Source organism: Pinus tabuliformis, chromosome 8 (genome assembly GCF_031772625.1).
Source record: "Pinus tabuliformis cultivar Carrire ecotype Pingquan chromosome 8, CPIR1, whole genome shotgun sequence".
Classification (NCBI taxonomy): Eukaryota; Viridiplantae; Streptophyta; class Pinopsida; order Pinales; family Pinaceae; genus Pinus; species Pinus tabuliformis.
Genome location: NC_142294.1, coordinates 1,354,295,510 through 1,354,317,048, shown reverse-complemented (window position 1 = coordinate 1,354,317,048; position 21,539 = coordinate 1,354,295,510).

Genomic DNA, 21,539 nt, shown 5'->3' with positions numbered 1-21,539 from the left:
AGATCCAAATCAAAGGACGACAGTACGACTATTCTACTTTTGCAATGGAAAACTGTAAACGACTCAAAAAACACACAAAAACATCTACAATTCTTTTGTACAAAGGAGGCGGAATAACAACAAGGAAAAGGGGTTTTAAACAGACATATACTGATCACAGGCAGCAAAATTCAGAGACAGAACTGGAAAGAATGAAGCACAAGAACCACAGCTGCACAGGGCTAGTCTGATCAGCGCACCTGTAACACAGAGAAACTGCAATGTAGCGCAGGTTGCCCTTTCGGGAAGTGCGTTGAAATTCAGGATCTCTTAACAATACCTGCGCTGGGCCAGAAACGAGAATCTGTTCGGGTTTTGGGTCACAGTTTGCAGTTCAGCCTTTGGTTTTTGGCCGAGTAAAAGCAATCAGTAATGCACAATCAGGGGTAGATCTAAGGAGGGTCTAAGAGCTATCACAAGGGCAATCAGATAGTTTGTGAATCAACTGTTCAAATCATAAACAGATCCAGTGAATGGATTGAAGCAGCAGATGTCTACTTTGCATTTGTCATGGCAAATGTAGTTCGAATGCTACTTATAAGTTTATGAAACAAACAACAAAGAGATACGCAAACAAACTAATTAGACATTCCGCAGCGGAGTTGCCATTTTGTTACTGGGAAAAGTGTCTATTTAGAACTGCTCTATCCCACTAAGGTGTGACAGCTACCTTAGAAACAAACAGAGAAAAACTACTTTTGTATTTCCTTTATGAACTATAGATAGAGAGGAATAGAAAGAACCAACTTGTGTCTTGCGCTAATCCTTTGATCCAATCCCTCTCTTCTTTGACAGTCTCCAGCTACCTGCTCCCTTACTTGCCCAGCTTCACCAAGTACCTGTAAGATCACATATACAAAGACATGGATCTATATTCATAAACAACTTAGGATCAGATTTAAGTTAACCATACAAATGTAACAAGCATCAATGATACAAAAGCATGGAGGAAAAACTCAAATAGTTTTTATTGATAAACAAGAAAAGATCCAGGAAGAGTTACAACCGATGGTTCCTGACCCAGCATCAACCTCCCAGCAAAGAAGCCCCTCTTCACCTCCAACAAAGCATAGATCACCCAATACTCTGATGTTTGTCTTAGAACCAACAGCAATTCCTTACAATATGCAAAATTCCAGCCTCTGGATCTCTGGGATGAGGGATCCATATATAGATATGTGTAAGGAGGATGAGTCAGCTTGTGATTTGATTAGTGTCTTCTCTCTGTCAGTTCTTGCTTCCACTTGGAGACTGAAGGCCTCTTACTCATCCTTGGTCGAATTCAGTGAGGCAAGTGTCACAGGAGAAGATTCTGGAAGCTTCCATTGTCTCTCCACCTCGTGGAATGACACTGCCATTTGTCATTTCTCGCCCAACGCACCCTCACAGTCATACACTGCCAACGCACCCTCACAGTCATACACTGCCAACGCACCCTCACAGTGTATTTAGGTGCATTGCAACGCACCTAGCCAATGTATTTAGGTACAATGCAACGCACCTAGCCAGTGGAGCAGCTGAAATGATCCTGTTTTGACTTATTCTGAGCAGTTTCTGGTGGAGAATTTCTGGGAGAAGCTGTAATCTGTTGACCTTGTTCCTTTAGGGGTTAGAACAACACTTTTAGTGACTTAGGAGCCCTTGGTTTATGGACATTTCATGCTTGGAGTTGTAAGGCACAAAAATGTCTATAACAGTTGCCCCCTAAAGTATGAGGCCGTTAACCTTTTGGTGTCGGGTGAAATGCTTTATTATGAGGATCTGAAGTTCTTTCAATGCTGGGAGGAGACCTGTAATAAGACACAATACAATACATTATCTTAATATTGTTTTCATGATCTAGTTGAGGCGGGCATTCCCATGCTCAGCTTTATAAATTCATTTTCATGTACATAGGACAGACAATCGTCTGAGTGTAAACTGATGATTCTGATAGAGCCATCATCCTTTTGGTAGGATGATCATCTATGCTGCAATGCTGTACATTTAATGTCTTTATTTCCTTGGATATATATCGCAGCCCGGATGGATGAAACTAGATCCGGGGTCTTCAATCTCGTCCGATCTTCACTCAAAGTACAAGTCGATCCATGTGAGAAATGTTCTGAAGTCGAACATGGAAAGACATCGTTTGATTACCAGTCAATGATGTAAACTGTTAACAAGCGCGAGAGGAATCACCGATAATGATAATGATCCTCAAGGTACTGCAGTACAATTCACGTGGTGTGAATAAAGGACTTGGCGTCGAACACCACGCAAAATCTTTCGATCGAAGGTCATTGATGTAAACCTGTTGCCGGAAGTGAGAAACTTGCCATTGAGGCATGCAAGCTTCAAAGTACTGAATGGGGTGTTCCTAGACCAACTTCTTGGATAATGAGCTGATGTCGACAAGAAGTGATCTGTCAAAGGAGGGCCTTAATGAATCCCACATCAATGACACGGAACGGAGCAAATGATTTTGATGGAGGTGAAAACGATCTGATGATATGATGTTCAGGGTGGCGATCATGAAAGAATGGAGTATAATATATGGTAGTGGGTGAGACACAGGTGGCTTCTCTGGATGACTTCTCTTGAACATGTCGGTGACACTGATGTGATGGATTGGTAGCATTAACCCCAAATGTGGATGGTATGGTGTGACCATGGCGATGTGACCAGTGAATTAAATAACCCAACCTGACTCGGACACGGAGTGGAAGTGTCATGTTCAAGAGCGACTTGCTACCAATAAAGATTCTTTGAGTTTTCTTCCCAATTTTTCCCCAGTCATTGCTGACCAGTACCTCTTTATTTTTGTCAAGCTTGAGGAGGATAACATATGCTTGTTCTATAATTTGCCCTTCAGGCAAACCCATCGCTATGTTTTAACGAGCCTAGCGATAGTGAAACTCGTTCTCGTCTAAAGACAAGTTTGTCGCTATTAATCTTTTTAACGAGTTTAACGACAAAGATAACTCGGTCCTTTTCAATTTTAGAGAGTCTGAAAAGGTACGTAAAGGTAACTCCAAAATTCCTTTTTCGTCATCTAATCCCTTAAGTCCGAAAAAGTATAAAACAATACAGAAGGGATGAATTTTCGATAGTTTTAACGAGCCGAACAAAACAAGCGCTCGATCTTTTTGTGCAATAATCCCTCAGGTCCAAAAAGATTAAAATCTAGAGGAGGGATAGCACTTCCTGTCCCTTTAACGAGCTGGAAGGCCAAGGACTCAGCAATCTTTTCATATTTTACGAGTCAGTTGAAAAGAGCTTAAAGAAGACTCGTCTTTTGAGGAACGAGTGATAAAACGGGTAGCAGCTGATTCCAGGTAAGGTTTGGAATTTTCCAATCGCGGCAGTGTCACAAGGATGGCTAGTGAAATCACTCTTCGCAGCTGTTCCTCAAAATGGGTAAACAATCAAATGGAGGTGAATGATCGGCCAATGAAAAAGTGGAGGTGATGGTGCAAACACGACCAAGGCTTTAATGGCTGAAGTACTACATTCACGGTGGTTATTTATCGGGGAATAGTTCATTTTTTAACGAGCTTAAACGCGGGTGGAAACATTTGCTCGATGCGGGTTTATTTTTTAACGAACTTGAACCTTGCGGTAACACTGCTCGATCAATCCAGTCGTGTGATAAGAATGTCTCATATAAAACGACAATTTTTAGAGTTTTGCCCCACATCCTTTTTTTATGCAAGTTAGGAAACGACCAATCCAAAAAACAGATAAATGATCACTCTTTGCTTGCACTCCAAAAGGTTTGCATGCCCCCAGGTATAAAACAGAGTTTCAAGGTCACCGTCTATTCGAGCTGATAAAACATTTGTTTTATCAGGAAGGGTATACCTCTTACAGGTTACCCAAAGATTGTTCTATTCACAGCGCAAACAAAACATTTCTCCAGTGATGTCTACCGAAATAGACAAAGGTGAGACAATCCACTCACATAAATTTGACAAGAGAATCTTGTTCTAGAATAACCCCCTCTTCCAATCATGGACGGGAGTACAGACTAGTCATATTTTCTCGCGGAAACCTACCCTACCTGAAGTTTTCCTGCCGAAGCAGACCAGGGTGCATGCCCCCTAGGTTTCAGTCATTTCCTCCCGAATCACTCGCACTCATCGGGTGGACGGACTAGGGATTGAGACATTTCTTGCGAGAAAAGACCATTCAGGGATGGTATATGACTATTTGCTCTGTATGATCCGGGAAATGAAAGCTGGTCCACGAGCTTGACCACTCTTCCTTCGTGCGGAAAACACATTACTCTAAAGAGTGAGGAGACAATTGCTCCCATGCAATAAATATAGTCTCGTCCAAGGAGTAGATTGTAATCCAGGGGTCCTTGAACTACCATTACGTTCATGTGAACTGTTTTCCTTCTCAATGTTATGGGCACATCGGGAAGGATCCCTAACAGTCGACTGGTTCCTTTATCAAAGCCTGTCAGATTTCTCATCTCAGGCAAAAGTGATGGTGAACCAAGCGCTTTCCAAGCAGTTGAGGAAAGGATACTCACAGAAGCCCCCTCATCTATGATGGTACCAGCCATAATCATTCTATATATTTGAACGATAATTCGTAATGGTACGCTTCCTGGTAAACGGGGTCTGCCTAGTTGATTCCAGTCGAAGGAGACAACTAGGTTGCTTGGAGGTGGGACCGAATAGACGGCCGAGTACGGCTCTGATGAACTTCCTTCCTGCGGTAAAGGAACGGGTAAATTGCCCCCTTGTTCGTCGGAGTCTGTGTTTATGAAGAGAATTTGGACGGTGTCATCCTTGTTCTCTTCAGTGACTATATCATCTGAAGATGAAACCTCTGAAGGCAAGACCGGGTCAACTGCCGCCTCGACCTTTTGACTTTCGTCTGGTATGGATCCAGATGGTTTATCTTCAATGATAGGTGCTTCAGCCGACCACCTGAGTGGGCCAGTCAGATTTTCAACTAGTGACGGACTCGGCAAGAGTTTTTTATATCCAGGAGGAAGTCGTAACGGTGAAACCGGACGATCATCCAAAACTCTTTTAGCTTCATCTAAGAAGGGACAACGGTGGATGGCATGATCGCCTTCGCTCAGTTTACAAGGAAATCTACATTTCCCTTTTTGTCCTGGGGCTTCACTTTCACTAGTTGATGCTGTGCTTTCAACATGATCATCAGAGGTTGATGACACTGGGTTGTGCAAACGAGGAGACCAGTCCCTTAATATCCGAGGGATGCAAGGTCAATCTCTGTGAAAGTGGTCTCTTTTTCAAATGACACATGGCGATTTAGGCCTGGTCGGTGCAGTGTGTGGATTTTTGTTAGACGACACTCGTTTTCCCCCATTCGCCTTTGGCTCCTTCTTCTTCTTCTCTTTCTTCTTCTTTTCCTTCTTCTCCTTAGGAACTTGACTTTTGGCTTTACCAGCCCCATCAAGCGAAGAGGAAGGAGGAGAGGAAGAATTAGAGGAAGTAGAAGGCTGGTGGGCAACTCTGGACTCGTCTAATTGCTGATTCGATTGTTCAGGAATAGTGGTGTTCTGAACGACAGAGGTTGAGAAGAGCCATACAGGCAAACCAATTGTCAGCCCTGGAAGCGACAATGTGGCCATATGGGGCGCACCAACATCTCCCCAAGAGGAGAAGGGACTAGGATTTCCTCCAAGGGGAATTCCTTGGTTGGTAGACTCCATTTTCTCAACCCAAGATCAACGTAGGAAAGGGTAATGAATATTCTGTTTAAAATAAATTTTTATACGCTTTGACACAACTTGTTTTTTCAGTTTTTAAGAGTCGAGAAAAATCAAAAGATGACTCTAGTTTCCTTCGATTTTTAATGAGCCTGAAGTGACAAGTGCTCAGATGGACCTTTTCCGTTAAGGAGTCTGAAAAGGAACGAAAGGGACTGCTCTGGAGGTCTAGGTAGAGGGAGTACCAAACCAATCGCAAAACTGCAGAATACTTTTTACGGTACGGCAGTCAATCTTCCCGAATGTTGTGTTCAGTGCATTGCGATCGATAGGGCAGCAGACACGGCTTCCTATGGATAAAGGATTTAAGCCTATAGGGGTCTCCCAAAATATACTTGACGGTACGTGGGAGCACAAGTCCGTACTGGCACTTATTGTCTCAAAGTGGAGGAATCACCCAACCATCAGTGAGGACAACAGTTACCAGGCTTTACGACGCCGGAATACGTCTCTAGCCTAGACCTCTAAATGTTGTGCGTTAAGTTCCAAAGCATTGTTAGATTCATTGAATTTATTTTAAGTTGATCTTGCTTATGAAGTTTGCCTTTTGGGTTCACCACGAGATGTAGATGTAATTCCTAAAATGCAATCTAAAGATGATAAACAAACTTTTATCTCTTTTGTGCAATGAAAATCCTAGCTACTAGAGGAAAAGAAAGACACAATCTTTTCACAAAGAGAAAAGAGCACACTGTAAATGCACTTTCCTAAATCAAGCCAAACAGACTGTCTATATGCAAATGCACATGCATGTATTTGTTTTCGACTTTCTTAGTATTGATGCTAAAAAGAAAGCTGATGTACAAATCTGAATTTGCTTTCAAGCGACAAACACAAACAAGCTTCTTTTCGAAATCAAAAGATAGAGACGATTACGACACTTTACGATTTTGAAATGAATACTCGTTTTGACACTAGAAAATCACAAATTCAGACCAAAGGCAATAGTAACAGTATAATCGACCATCAACAACAATCAAACTTTCTCCTATGATCGAAATCGACACTTGCGACAGATCCAAATCAAAGGACGACAGTACGACTATTCTACTTTTGCAATGGAAAACTGTAAACGACTCAAAAAACACACAAAAACATCTACAATTCTTTTGTACAAAGGAGGCGGAATAACAACAAGGAAAAGGGGTTTTAAACAGACATATACTGATCACAGGCAGCAAAATTCAGAGACAGAACTGGAAAGAATGAAGCACAAGAACCACAGCTGCACAGGGCTAGTCTGATCAGCGCACCTGTAACACAGAGAAACTGCAATGTAGCGCAGGTTGCCCTTTCGGGAAGTGCGTTGAAATTCAGGATCTCTTAACAATACCTGCGCTGGGCCAGAAACGAGAATCTGTTCGGGTTTTGGGTCACAGTTTGCAGTTCAGCCTTTGGTTTTTGGCCGAGTAAAAGCAATCAGTAATGCACAATCAGGGGTAGATCTAAGGAGGGTCTAAGAGCTATCACAAGGGCAATCAGATAGTTTGTGAATCAACTGTTCAAATCATAAACAGATCCAGTGAATGGATTGAAGCAGCAGATGTCTACTTTGCATTTGTCATGGCAAATGTAGTTCGAATGCTACTTATAAGTTTATGAAACAAACAACAAAGAGATACGCAAACAAACTAATTAGACATTCCGCAGCGGAGTTGCCATTTTGTTACTGGGAAAAGTGTCTATTTAGAACTGCTCTATCCCACTAAGGTGTGACAGCTACCTTAGAAACAAACAGAGAAAAACTACTTTTGTATTTCCTTTATGAACTATAGATAGAGAGGAATAGAAAGAACCAACTTGTGTCTTGCGCTAATCCTTTGATCCAATCCCTCTCTTCTTTGACAGTCTCCAGCTACCTGCTCCCTTACTTGCCCAGCTTCACCAAGTACCTGTAAGATCACATATACAAAGACATGGATCTATATTCATAAACAACTTAGGATCAGATTTAAGTTAACCATACAAATGTAACAAGCATCAATGATACAAAAGCATGGAGGAAAAACTCAAATAGTTTTTATTGATAAACAAGAAAAGATCCAGGAAGAGTTACAACCGATGGTTCCTGACCCAGCATCAACCTCCCAGCAAAGAAGCCCCTCTTCACCTCCAACAAAGCATAGATCACCCAATACTCTGATGTTTGTCTTAGAACCAACAGCAATTCCTTACAATATGCAAAATTCCAGCCTCTGGATCTCTGGGATGAGGGATCCATATATAGATATGTGTAAGGAGGATGAGTCAGCTTGTGATTTGATTAGTGTCTTCTCTCTGTCAGTTCTTGCTTCCACTTGGAGACTGAAGGCCTCTTACTCATCCTTGGTCGAATTCAGTGAGGCAAGTGTCACAGGAGAAGATTCTGGAAGCTTCCATTGTCTCTCCACCTCGTGGAATGACACTGCCATTTGTCATTTCTCGCCCAACGCACCCTCACAGTCATACACTGCCAACGCACCCTCACAGTCATACACTGCCAACGCACCCTCACAGTGTATTTAGGTGCATTGCAACGCACCTAGCCAATGTATTTAGGTACAATGCAACGCACCTAGCCAGTGGAGCAGCTGAAATGATCCTGTTTTGACTTATTCTGAGCAGTTTCTGGTGGAGAATTTCTGGGAGAAGCTGTAATCTGTTGACCTTGTTCCTTTAGGGGTTAGAACAACACTTTTAGTGACTTAGGAGCCCTTGGTTTATGGACATTTCATGCTTGGAGTTGTAAGGCACAAAAATGTCTATAACAGTTGCCCCCTAAAGTATGAGGCCGTTAACCTTTTGGTGTCGGGTGAAATGCTTTATTATGAGGATCTGAAGTTCTTTCAATGCTGGGAGGAGACCTGTAATAAGACACAATACAATACATTATCTTAATATTGTTTTCATGATCTAGTTGAGGCGGGCATTCCCATGCTCAGCTTTATAAATTCATTTTCATGTACATAGGACAGACAATCGTCTGAGTGTAAACTGATGATTCTGATAGAGCCATCATCCTTTTGGTAGGATGATCATCTATGCTGCAATGCTGTACATTTAATGTCTTTATTTCCTTGGATATATATCGCAGCCCGGATGGATGAAACTAGATCCGGGGTCTTCAATCTCGTCCGATCTTCACTCAAAGTACAAGTCGATCCATGTGAGAAATGTTCTGAAGTCGAACATGGAAAGACATCGTTTGATTACCAGTCAATGATGTAAACTGTTAACAAGCGCGAGAGGAATCACCGATAATGATAATGATCCTCAAGGTACTGCAGTACAATTCACGTGGTGTGAATAAAGGACTTGGCGTCGAACACCACGCAAAATCTTTCGATCGAAGGTCATTGATGTAAACCTGTTGCCGGAAGTGAGAAACTTGCCATTGAGGCATGCAAGCTTCAAAGTACTGAATGGGGTGTTCCTAGACCAACTTCTTGGATAATGAGCTGATGTCGACAAGAAGTGATCTGTCAAAGGAGGGCCTTAATGAATCCCACATCAATGACACGGAACGGAGCAAATGATTTTGATGGAGGTGAAAACGATCTGATGATATGATGTTCAGGGTGGCGATCATGAAAGAATGGAGTATAATATATGGTAGTGGGTGAGACACAGGTGGCTTCTCTGGATGACTTCTCTTGAACATGTCGGTGACACTGATGTGATGGATTGGTAGCATTAACCCCAAATGTGGATGGTATGGTGTGACCATGGCGATGTGACCAGTGAATTAAATAACCCAACCTGACTCGGACACGGAGTGGAAGTGTCATGTTCAAGAGCGACTTGCTACCAATAAAGATTCTTTGAGTTTTCTTCCCAATTTTTCCCCAGTCATTGCTGACCAGTACCTCTTTATTTTTGTCAAGCTTGAGGAGGATAACATATGCTTGTTCTATAATTTGCCCTTCAGGCAAACCCATCGCTATGTTTTAACGAGCCTAGCGATAGTGAAACTCGTTCTCGTCTAAAGACAAGTTTGTCGCTATTAATCTTTTTAACGAGTTTAACGACAAAGATAACTCGGTCCTTTTCAATTTTAGAGAGTCTGAAAAGGTACGTAAAGGTAACTCCAAAATTCCTTTTTCGTCATCTAATCCCTTAAGTCCGAAAAAGTATAAAACAATACAGAAGGGATGAATTTTCGATAGTTTTAACGAGCCGAACAAAACAAGCGCTCGATCTTTTTGTGCAATAATCCCTCAGGTCCAAAAAGATTAAAATCTAGAGGAGGGATAGCACTTCCTGTCCCTTTAACGAGCTGGAAGGCCAAGGACTCAGCAATCTTTTCATATTTTACGAGTCAGTTGAAAAGAGCTTAAAGAAGACTCGTCTTTTGAGGAACGAGTGATAAAACGGGTAGCAGCTGATTCCAGGTAAGGTTTGGAATTTTCCAATCACGGCAGTGTCACAAGGATGGCTAGTGAAATCACTCTTCGCAGCTGTTCCTCAAAATGGGTAAACAATCAAATGGAGGTGAATGATCGGCCAATGAAAAAGTGGAGGTGATGGTGCAAACACGACCAAGGCTTTAATGGCTGAAGTACTACATTCACGGTGGTTATTTATCGGGGAATAGTTCATTTTTTAACGAGCTTAAACGCGGGTGGAAACATTTGCTCGATGCGGGTTTATTTTTTAACGAGCTTGAACCTTGCGGTAACACTGCTCGATCAATCCAGTCGTGTGATAAGAATGTCTCATATAAAACGACAATTTTTAGAGTTTTGCCCCACATCCTTTCTTTATGCAAGTTAGGAAACGACCAATCCAAAAAACAGATAAATGATCACTCTTTGCTTGCACTCCAAAAGGTTTGCATGCCCCCAGGTATAAAACAGAGTTTCAAGGTCACCCTCTATTCGAGCTGACAAAACATTTGTTTTATCAGGAAGGGTATACCTCTTACAGGTTACCCAAAGATTGTTCTATTCACAGCGCAAACAAAACATTTCTCCAGTGATGTCTACCGAAATAGACAAAGGTGAGACAATCCACTCACATAAATTTGACAAGAGAATCTTGTTCTAGAATAACCCCCTCTTCCAATCACGGACGGGAGTACAGACTAGTCATATTTTCTCGCGGAAACCTACCCTACCTGAAGTTTTCCTGCCGAAGCAGACCAGGGTGCATGCCCCCTAGGTTTCAGTCATTTCCTCCCGAATCACTCGCACTCATCGGGTGGACGGACTAGGGATTGAGACATTTCTTGCGAGAAAAGACCATTCAGGGATGGTATATGACTATTTGCTCTGTATGATCCGGGAAATGAAAGCTGGTCCACGAGCTTGACCACTCTTCCTTCGTGCGGAAAACACATTACTCTAAAGAGTGAGGAGACAATTGCTCCCATGCAATAAATATAGTCTCGTCCAAGGAGTAGATTGTAATCCAGGGGTCCTTGAACTACCATTACGTTCATGTGAACTGTTTTCCTTCTCAATGTTATGGGCACATCGGGAAGGATCCCTAACAGTCGACTGGTTCCTTTATCAAAGCCTGTCAGATTTCTCATCTCAGGCAAAAGTGATGGTGAACCAAGCGCTTTCCAAGCAGTTGAGGAAAGGATACTCACAGAAGCCCCCTCATCTATGATGGTACCAGCCATAATCATTCTATATATTTGAACGATAATTCGTAATGGTACGCTTCCTGGTAAACGGGGTCTGCCTAGTTGATTCCAGTCGAAGGAGACAACTAGGTTGCTTGGAGGTGGGACCGAATAGACGGCCGAGTACGGCTCTGATGAACTTCCTTCCTGCGGTAAAGGAACGGGTAAATTGCCCCCTTGTTCGTCGGAGTCTGTGTTTATGAAGAGAATTTGGACGGTGTCATCCTTGTTCTCTTCAGTGACTATATCATCTGAAGATGAAACCTCTGAAGGCAAGACCGGGTCAACTGCCGCCTCGACCTTTTGACTTTCGTCTGGTATGGATCCAGATGGTTTATCTTCAATGATAGGTGCTTCAGCCGACCACCTGAGTGGGCCAGTCAGATTTTCAACTAGTGACGGACTCGGCAAGAGTTTTTTATATCCAGGAGGAAGTCGTAACGGTGAAACCGGACGATCATCCAAAACTCTTTTAGCTTCATCTAAGAAGGGACAACGGTGGATGGCATGATCGCCTTCGCTCAGTTTACAAGGAAATCTACATTTCCCTTTTTGTCCTGGGGCTTCACTTTCACTAGTTGATGCTGTGCTTTCAACATGATCATCAGAGGTTGATGACACTGGGTTGTGCAAACGAGGAGACCAGTCCCTTAATATCCGAGGGATGCAAGGTCAATCTCTGTGAAAGTGGTCTCTTTTTCAAATGACACATGGCGATTTAGGCCTGGTCGGTGCAGTGTGTGGATTTTTGTTATACGACACTCGTTTTCCCCCATTCGCCTTTGGCTCCTTCTTCTTCTTCTCTTTCTTCTTCTTTTCCTTCTTCTCCTTAGGAACTTGACTTTTGGCTTTACCAGCCCCATCAAGCGAAGAGGAAGGAGGAGAGGAAGAATTAGAGGAAGTAGAAGGCTGGTGGGCAACTCTGGACTCGTCTAATTGCTGATTCGATTGTTCAGGAATAGTGGTGTTCTGAACGACAGAGGTTGAGAAGAGCCATACAGGCAAACCAATTGTCAGCCCTGGAAGCGACAATGTGGCCATATGGGGCGCACCAACATCTCCCCAAGAGGAGAAGGGACTAGGATTTCCTCCAAGGGGAATTCCTTTGTTGGTAGACTCCATTTTCTCAACCCAAGATCAACGTAGGAAAGGGTAATGAATATTCTGTTTAAAATAAATTTTTATACGCTTTGACACAACTTGTTTTTTCAGTTTTTAAGAGTCAAGAAAAATCAAAAGATGACTCTAGTTTCCTTCGATTTTTAATGAGCCTGAAGTGACAAGTGCTCAGATGGACCTTTTCCGTTAAGGAGTCTGAAAAGGAACGAAAGGGACTGCTCTGGAGGTCTAGGTAGAGGGAGTGCCAAACCAATCGCAAAACTGCAGAATACTTTTTACGGTACGGCAGTCAATCTTCCCGAATGATGTGTTCAGTGCATTGCGATCGATAGGGCAGTAGACACGGCTTCCTATGGATAAAGGATTTAAGCCTATAGGGGTCTCCCAAAATATACTTGACGGTACGTGGGAGCACAAGTCCGTACTGGCACTTATCGTCTCAAAGTGGAGGAATCACCCAACCATCAGTGAGGACAACAGTTACCAAGCTTTACGACGCCGGAATACGTCTCTAGCCTAGACCTCTAAATGTTGTGCGTTAAGTTCCAAAGCATTGTTAGATTCATTGAATTTATTTTAAGTTGATCTTGCTTATGAAGTTTGCCTTTTGGGTTCACCACGAGATGTAGATGTAATTCCTAAAATGCAATCTAAAGATGATAAACAAACTTTTATCTCTTTTGTGCAATGAAAATCCTAGCTACTAGAGGAAAAGAAAGACACAATCTTTTCACAAAGAGCAAAGAGCACATTGTAAATGCACTTTCCTAAATCAAGCCAAACAGAGTGTCTATATGCAAATGCACATGCATGTATTTGTTTTCGACTTTCTTAGTATTGATGCTAAAAAGAAAGCTGATGTACAAATCTGAATTTGCTTTCAAGCGACAAACACAAACAAGCTTCTTTTCGAAATCAAAAGATAGAGACGATTACGACACTTTATGATTTTGAAATGAATACTCGTTTTGACACTAGAAAATCACAAATTCAGACCAAAGGCAATATTAACAGTATAATCGACCATCAACAACAATCAAACTTTGTCCTATGATCGAAATCGACACTTGCGACAGATCCAAATCAAAGGACGACAATACAACTATTCTACTTTTGCAATGGAAAACTATAAACGACTCAAAAAACACACAAAAACATCTACAATTCTTTTGTACAAAGGAGGCAGAATAACAGCAAGGAAAAGGGGTTTTAAACAGACATATACTGATCACAGGCAGCAAAATTCAGAGACAGAACTGGAAAGAATGAAGCACAAGAACCACAGCTGCACAGGGCTAGTCTGATCAGCGCACCTGTAACACAGAGAAACTGCAATGTAGCGCAGGTTGCCCTTTCGGGAAGTGCGTTGAAATTCAGGATCTCTTAACAGTACCTGCGCTGGCCTAGAAACGAGAATCTGTCCGGGTTCTGGGTCACAGTTTGCAGTTCAGCCTTTGGTTTTTGGCCGAGTAAAAGCAATCAGTAATGCACAATCAGGGGTAGATCTAAGGAGGGTCTAAGAGCTATCACAAGGGCAATCAAATAGTTTGTGAATCAACTGTTCAAATCATAAACAGATCCAGTGAATGGATTGAAGCAGCAGATGTCTACTTTGCATTTGTCATGGCAAATGTAGTTCGAATGCTACTTATAAGTTTATGAAACAAACAACAAAGAGATACGCAAACAAACTAATTAGACATTCCCCAGCGGAGTTGCCATTTTGTTACCGGGAAAAGTGTCTATTTAGAACTGCTCTATCCCACTAAGGTGTGACAGCTACCTTAGAAACAAACAGAGAAAAACTACTTTTGTATTTCCTTTATGAACTATAGATAGAGAGGAATGGAAAGAACCAACCTGTGTCTTGCGCTAATCCTTTGATCCAATCCCTCTCTTCTTTGACAGTCTGCAGCTACCTGCTCCCTTACTTGCCCAGCTTCACCAAGTACCTGTAAGATCACAGAAGAAGAACACTATACAAAGACATGGATCTATATTCATAAACAACTTAGGATCAGATTTAAGTTAACCATACAAATGTAACAAGCATCAATGATACAAAAGCATGGAGGAAAAACTCAAATAGTTTTTATTGATAAACAAGAAAAGATCCAGGAAGAGTTACAACCGATGGCTCCTTACCCAGCATCAACCTCCCAGCAAAGAAGCCCCTCTTCACCTCCAACAAAGCATAGATCACCCAATACTCTGATGTTTGTCTTAGAACCAACAGCAATTCCTTACAATATGCAAAATTCCAGCCTCTGGATCTCTGGGATGAGGGATCCATATATAGATATGTGTAAGGAGGATGAGTTAGCTTGTGATTTGATTAGTGTCTTCTCTCTGTCAGTTCTTGCTTCCACTTGGAGACTGAAGGCCTCTTACTCATCCTTGGTCGAATTCAGTGAGGCAAGTGTCACAGGAGAAGATTCTGGAAGCTTCCATTGTCTCTCCACCTCGCGGAATGACACTGCCATTTGTCATTTCTCGCCCAATGCACCCTCACAGTGTATTTAGGTGCATTGCAACGCACCTAGCCAGTGTATTTAGGTGCAATGCAACGCACCTAGCCAGTGGAGCAGCTAAAATGATCCTGTTTTGACTTATTCTGAGCAGTTTCTGGTGGAGAACTTCTGGGAGAAGCTGTAATATGTTGACCTTGTTCCTTTAGGGGTTAGAACAACACTTTTAGGGACTTAGGAGCCCTTGGTTTATGGACATTTCATGCTTGGATTTGTAAGGCACAAAAATGTCTATAACACATGTCAATTCTCAATCATGTAATTTTGTGACCATCTGCGCTTTCTTGATGTTATCATCCGTAATTTGCTGTGTCGTCCATACAGCTCCTGCAACAAACTAGAACTATTCGAGATATTCGCTCCCTACTCCTTTAAAAATATACATCTACATCATGTTCACCATGTTGAATGGTGGTAATGGAGGTAGAGGAGGTGAAGGTGTAGGCGTATGAGGTGGAGGTGGAGGCGGAGTTGGAGTGGACAGATCAGGTATCCTCGGTATACCCTACAAAATTAACTGAACTGCATTTTGTAACATAGTCAACACCATCCCTTCGTCGTCACTTGAAGGGCGTTCAATGAGCAGACTGTATGCTAAGCTTGATCCTTTCTTTATTCTAAAGAATATCCCACTTCACCTAGCCCCAAACATCAAGGTAACTGCATAACCCTCTTTTCACATAACAACATTTTAATCCAAGTCTTTAATGATTTCAAATACTTACCTCATGGTCCCTTAAAGAGCCTTAGTTCCACTTCATCATAGCTAATATTTCTATTGATCGTGAACTCAAACAGAAAACTTCCAAGAGTGTGATCAATCCAATGAACCATAGAAAGTGTGATATTTCTTCCTGATGCCTGCAGAAGTTGCACCAATTCAGGAGTCCACACTATAGGGTCATCAAGCCTCCACGTCCCTTGACTATCGGCCAATTTAGACAACCACTCATGTAGTTCATCAGGGAAGAAACAAAAGAATGTGTCGGTTTCGTCTATGTACAAAAATCTCTGCAACCACTGCTCCTTTGATAATTTAGGGCTCCTGTTCTCTTGAGTTGCGAACGCGTGCATGTTTCAATCAATCCACTTCTCAATCTATTTCTTTGTAGGAAACCATTTATCACACATCTCTTAGACAGATCCCGGTCCCGGAAATAGAACCATTTGTTGGCTTAAAGGGGCCTAAACCAGGTTCAAAGTTAATCATGCCAACCAACAAAACCCTAACTGTTGGCCCTTTCAGCAACAACCTACATAGCGCAGGTTGCAGTCTCACCCGAAGCAGTATTGGGGGATGCTAGAACCAGGTTTCTACATCTAGAGACTGTGTGATAAGTAATTTGAAGCCCTCATAGCTCAGATCTGCCTTCACACAGATCTATGTCTGCCTATGGTTCGCTACTGCAGCTCTATGAAAATGTCCCTCAAACCTTTGTGAAGGTCTACGATCAGACTTTATAGACCCTAAGGTATCATACTGACAACTTTCGCGTAGTAAATACTAGTCCTATATCTGCATTCACGTAGATCTACCCGATTCGAATAGAGATCATACAGATTTAGCTAATACCTTCATGAAACCAGATCATTACTGATTTTATGCATATATATTTAGGTTTTAACACATTCACGCAGCACTTACAAAAAACCCAAAAGGTAATAACGCATAACTTAAACAAAAATAAGAATAAAAAACAAATGCAAGATATTCGTTCCAAAATCAGTCTTTATTATATTCAGCGTTCAGATTACAGACTTTTCCACCCTGCACATCCAGCTGCAGGATCTCGCGCACTCAGCTGCGGACTTGCCAAGGTCTCTGCGCACTCAGCTGCAGGAGCCTTCCCCTTTCACCTAAGCATAGGAAAACAGAGCTTTCCTACCATAGCACTTGCCCAGAGCAATAATCTTCTCTCTTAGTTACCTTTTCTAGACTCGCTATGACTCAAATATTTTTATCCTTTATATTACAATACCATGGCCCACGACCTATGGCTATGTCTCAAAACCGTCCTATCACTTACCCATACAAGGGGCTAAAGCCCCTTTGAATCCTACTTAGTTGCGCACTCCGCTTCCACATTTCCTAGAGACTTTACATTCTTTACAAAATTCTTCTCAAAATTTGGTTAAACTAACCCAAAATTGACCACTTTCCCATAACAATAATCTTCTCTCTTAGTTACCTATTCTAGACGCTTTATGACAAATATTTATAGCCTTTCTATTACAATACCATGGCCCGCGGCCTATCGGTGAGTCTCAAAACCAACCTATCACTTACCCATACAAGGGGCTAAAGCCCCTTTCACTTCTACTTATTTGTGCACTCTGCTTCCACATTTTGTGGAGACTTTACATTCTTTACAAAATTCTTCTTAAAAATTGGTTAAACTAACCCAAAATTGACCCTAGGGACCCTATCCCAACACAACACACTATTCATCAATCACATAAAATTAGTTGGAGAATTAGTCAAACCAAATGGAGATACAACAAACTCATAATACCCATACGTGTTTTGGAAAGCGTTCCTTTAGATTTCCTCTCTTCATGTGTACATGATGATCTCTAGATCTCAGATCAATCTTCGAGAACATTGTTTCTCCCTTCAATTGATCAAGCAGGTCATCAATCCTTGGTAACAGATACCTGTTCGTGATGGTTACCTTGTTCAACTACCTATAATCAATGCACAACCTGAGAGTACCATCCTTATTCTTCACAAACAATATTGGTGCACCCCAATGTGACACACTTGTCCTATTGTATCCCTTGTCAATCATTTCCTTCAACTACAACTTCAAATCTACAAACTCTGGTGTGCTCATCTTGTAGGGTACCTTTGATGTTGGTGTTGCCTCTGGTACCAACTTAATGGAAAATTCCACTTCCTTGTGAGGCAACAAATTTGAAATATTTGTTGGAAACACATCCTGTAACTACTGCAAGATCAAGTACCTGCTCAATACCTCTACATCTTCATCCTCCTTACCTTTATCTCTAGAAATATGCACTGCAAATAACACACACCATTTTCTATGATTATGCTTTGTCTGCAGAGATGTGACCATCCTAATTGATGTTGCCTTCTTATTACCCTATAAGATTCTTTGTTCCCCATTGTCATCCAAGCACTCAATGGCTTTGTCATAACAATCCACCTTAGTCTTGTGAAGATACAACTAGTCCATACCCAAAAGCATACTATATGATCCCAATAGAAATACATTCAAATGTATTGATATAGGCATACCATTCAAGTCAAATGCACAAGATCTTACCGAATGATGAACTCTCTTCTTTGTACCTATAACCAACTGCACTAACCAATATTTGGCATGCACTTCTTTATTCAAACCACACTTATCCACCAGTTCAGGATTAACATAACTATAATTATATCTAGGGTCAAGCAAAATAGAAACAACTTGATCACAAACCTTACCATCCATCTCCATAATATATGACTAGTGATTTGTCTCCCTGTTATCCAATGTTGCATAGATACAAGGAATTATCTTACCAACATCCCCAACTGTTTACATTTCCTGTGCACTATATATATGAGGCCTACCACCATGATTATGCAAACAATCCATCATAAGACGCCCCTCACCACATGTCCAACACTGCAACTGTCCTATACCATCACCCCTATTTTGTTTCCCTCCAAGTTGTGACCCATTTCCTTGTCTAACTATGTTGAACTTCTTGTAAGGTGAAATATTCTCTTTCTCACCTACATCCCAAGGCCTTGTTCTTTTCTATTTCCATTTACCCTTAGCTTTGTCTTTCCCTTTAACAATGGTTCAGTTTCCCAATAACTTCCTCAAGTGGTTGAGGCTCATCATACTTAATTTGATCTCTAAATGTTAATGGAAATCCACTGATAAATCTTTGAACCATAGCCTTTTCATCCTTAAGATATGATACATACCTCAATAACTTCAAGAACTTTGTCGTATATTCCTCATCTTTCATCGATCCCATATTTAGCTCATAAAACTCCTTAACCTTACTATCGTAGTACCTCTCTGAAAATTATTTATTCCTAAAAATTCTCTTGAATTCATGCCAACTCAACTCTTCTGTTTGGATGTCTCTAACCTGCTTCACATCTTCCCACCGAATGTCTTATTTCCCTTTTAGGTTGAAGATAGTTATTCTAGCCTTCATATTCTTTGTGTACTCATGCAACTCAAAGAAATTCTTCATTCCAAGTAACCATGCCTCTGCATCTTCTGGCTTCTTAAACACTCCATCAAATTTAGGTGGCTTAGATTTCTTAAAATCATCCGACAAATATCCCCTATCACTCCTCTTGTAAGGATGATAACGATGACGATCATAGTTCCTGTCAGAACCAGAACTAGAATAGAACCTGTGTCCATCACCTCTCCTATCCGGAGTATCCAAGAACCTGACATCTCTAATCACATCCTCTCTATCCAACTTGTGCCCACCATGACATCTACTACCATATACCCCATTATTCCTATCCTCCTGCCCATGGTTGATCCAAAGTGGTCCCTGTTTCTGCAATCCGAAAAAATCTGAAGGATTACTGCATTGACTTCTGCTTGTTTCTCCCATGCCTGAATGATTCTATAATTATCTGCTTTACAACTCTGTATTTCTACCTTCAACCTTCTCAATGTTTATGCTAAGTTAGAAGAATGCCCACCACCACATTTCTCATCTGATCCATAGGGAGAATCTCGTGAACTATAGTCTACCATTTTGCTATTCATCTTTGATCTCTTTCCTGCAACTATACCATGTCAGCTAAAACCAAAACATAATGTAATAAACATACCTCAATATATTTATGGGGAGGATATCTCATCTGCAAGATCAACCAAATTATCACAATACATGTATAATCATAATCATAATAGCATATAGATATCATCCTAACCATAATCTAGTTATCAATGCATGACCATACCAACCACATATCATGACATCATGCATGACAACTATCACCATCATGTCAATACATGCATAACAACACATAAATAGTGACATGCACAACCGACCTACACTCAAGATGAATACATCCAACAACAATACCATCAACTTTCACATGGTGACACAACTACAACCATTCCCAACACCATGCATACACCACAAGCACATATATGACAAGCATAGAAACACATATGCAACCGACATGTATGCATGACCAACACACCGCCCATTTAGTCCAAGGGGTGAACCATGCTCTGATACTATTATGTAATAGCCTCCTCCCACATTTATCCAAGATAATCAATCCAATGGGGTAAAAATGTGATGTGAGGCTATTATGATGTGATTCAAATCCCCATGTACAGTGAAGGAAGTGGAACCAACATAACAAAACCAAACTGACCTTACATACTTGCCACAAAACCTTCAGCAGCCAACCAACCCTTCAAGGTGACCAGACCCTAAGGAAAATTGAAATTTTACTGATCTGGACCCTCAACCTCTCCCATGAAAATGCATGCATGCGACCGAGGCCTTCCAATTGCTCCCACAATAAGGCATGCCAGCGACTGGAGAATTTTTCAGATAGTTATGAACCAGCAACCCCAGATTTTGAGCCACTTTTTTAGGCCCAGGACTCAATCCACTACCAAAAACTTCATGAAACCTTCAGAAACGATAAATAACATTGAAACAAGGTTGCTAATTCAAACATTTGATCAATGACTTGACTAGACCCCTACTAGCCATGACAGGAAGTTCGTTAAACATGTCACAAATTGTAATCTATACGTCGTAGTAACAGATCTGAGCATAAGGGTTTCATACTTATCTGATATTCATAAAGAAGCATTGATGATTTATCACATTAACTGCATTATCATCTATTAGGTCATATTAATTTTTCATTCAATTTCTAATCAAAAAATGATGAAATGAATTTTTTCGACAAATGAATTTTGATGTGATTATCGCCAAAAAATTGTCTCAAAAACCATACATCAAGTTTGTCATAAAACATACTCATTATTAGCATATAACCAACATAAATAACAAGGATACAACGTCCATAAAAACCACTTATGAACCAGTACATTTACACATGAAATACCAAGGAGAATGAACTCTTATTAATGAATGCAAAAGCCAACCAGGTTTAGGACTTCCATGAACCAACCAACCGTATATTGGCTAAACTAAATATTTCTTTCAACCAATCACCTCATGCCATATTCCAAGCATGAATGTTGGAATCACAACAGAACCAATCTAGGTTTCGCAGGCTTTACCGCAATCCCCAACAAATCACTGGGCCCTAAACAAGCATGGATGCCTCCATATCTCTCCATCTACACTGTGAGGAATTTTCTTGTCTCCTAGTCTCTAGGCTTTATCATATATCCTGTCATTCACCGGTTGAGGATTCCTAGACCTAATCGAGACTCCACCCTCTAGTATTTATCGTATATCATGCCATTCACCAATTGAAGATTCCTAGGCCTGATCGAGGGAACACACTCGATAAACCAAGGGC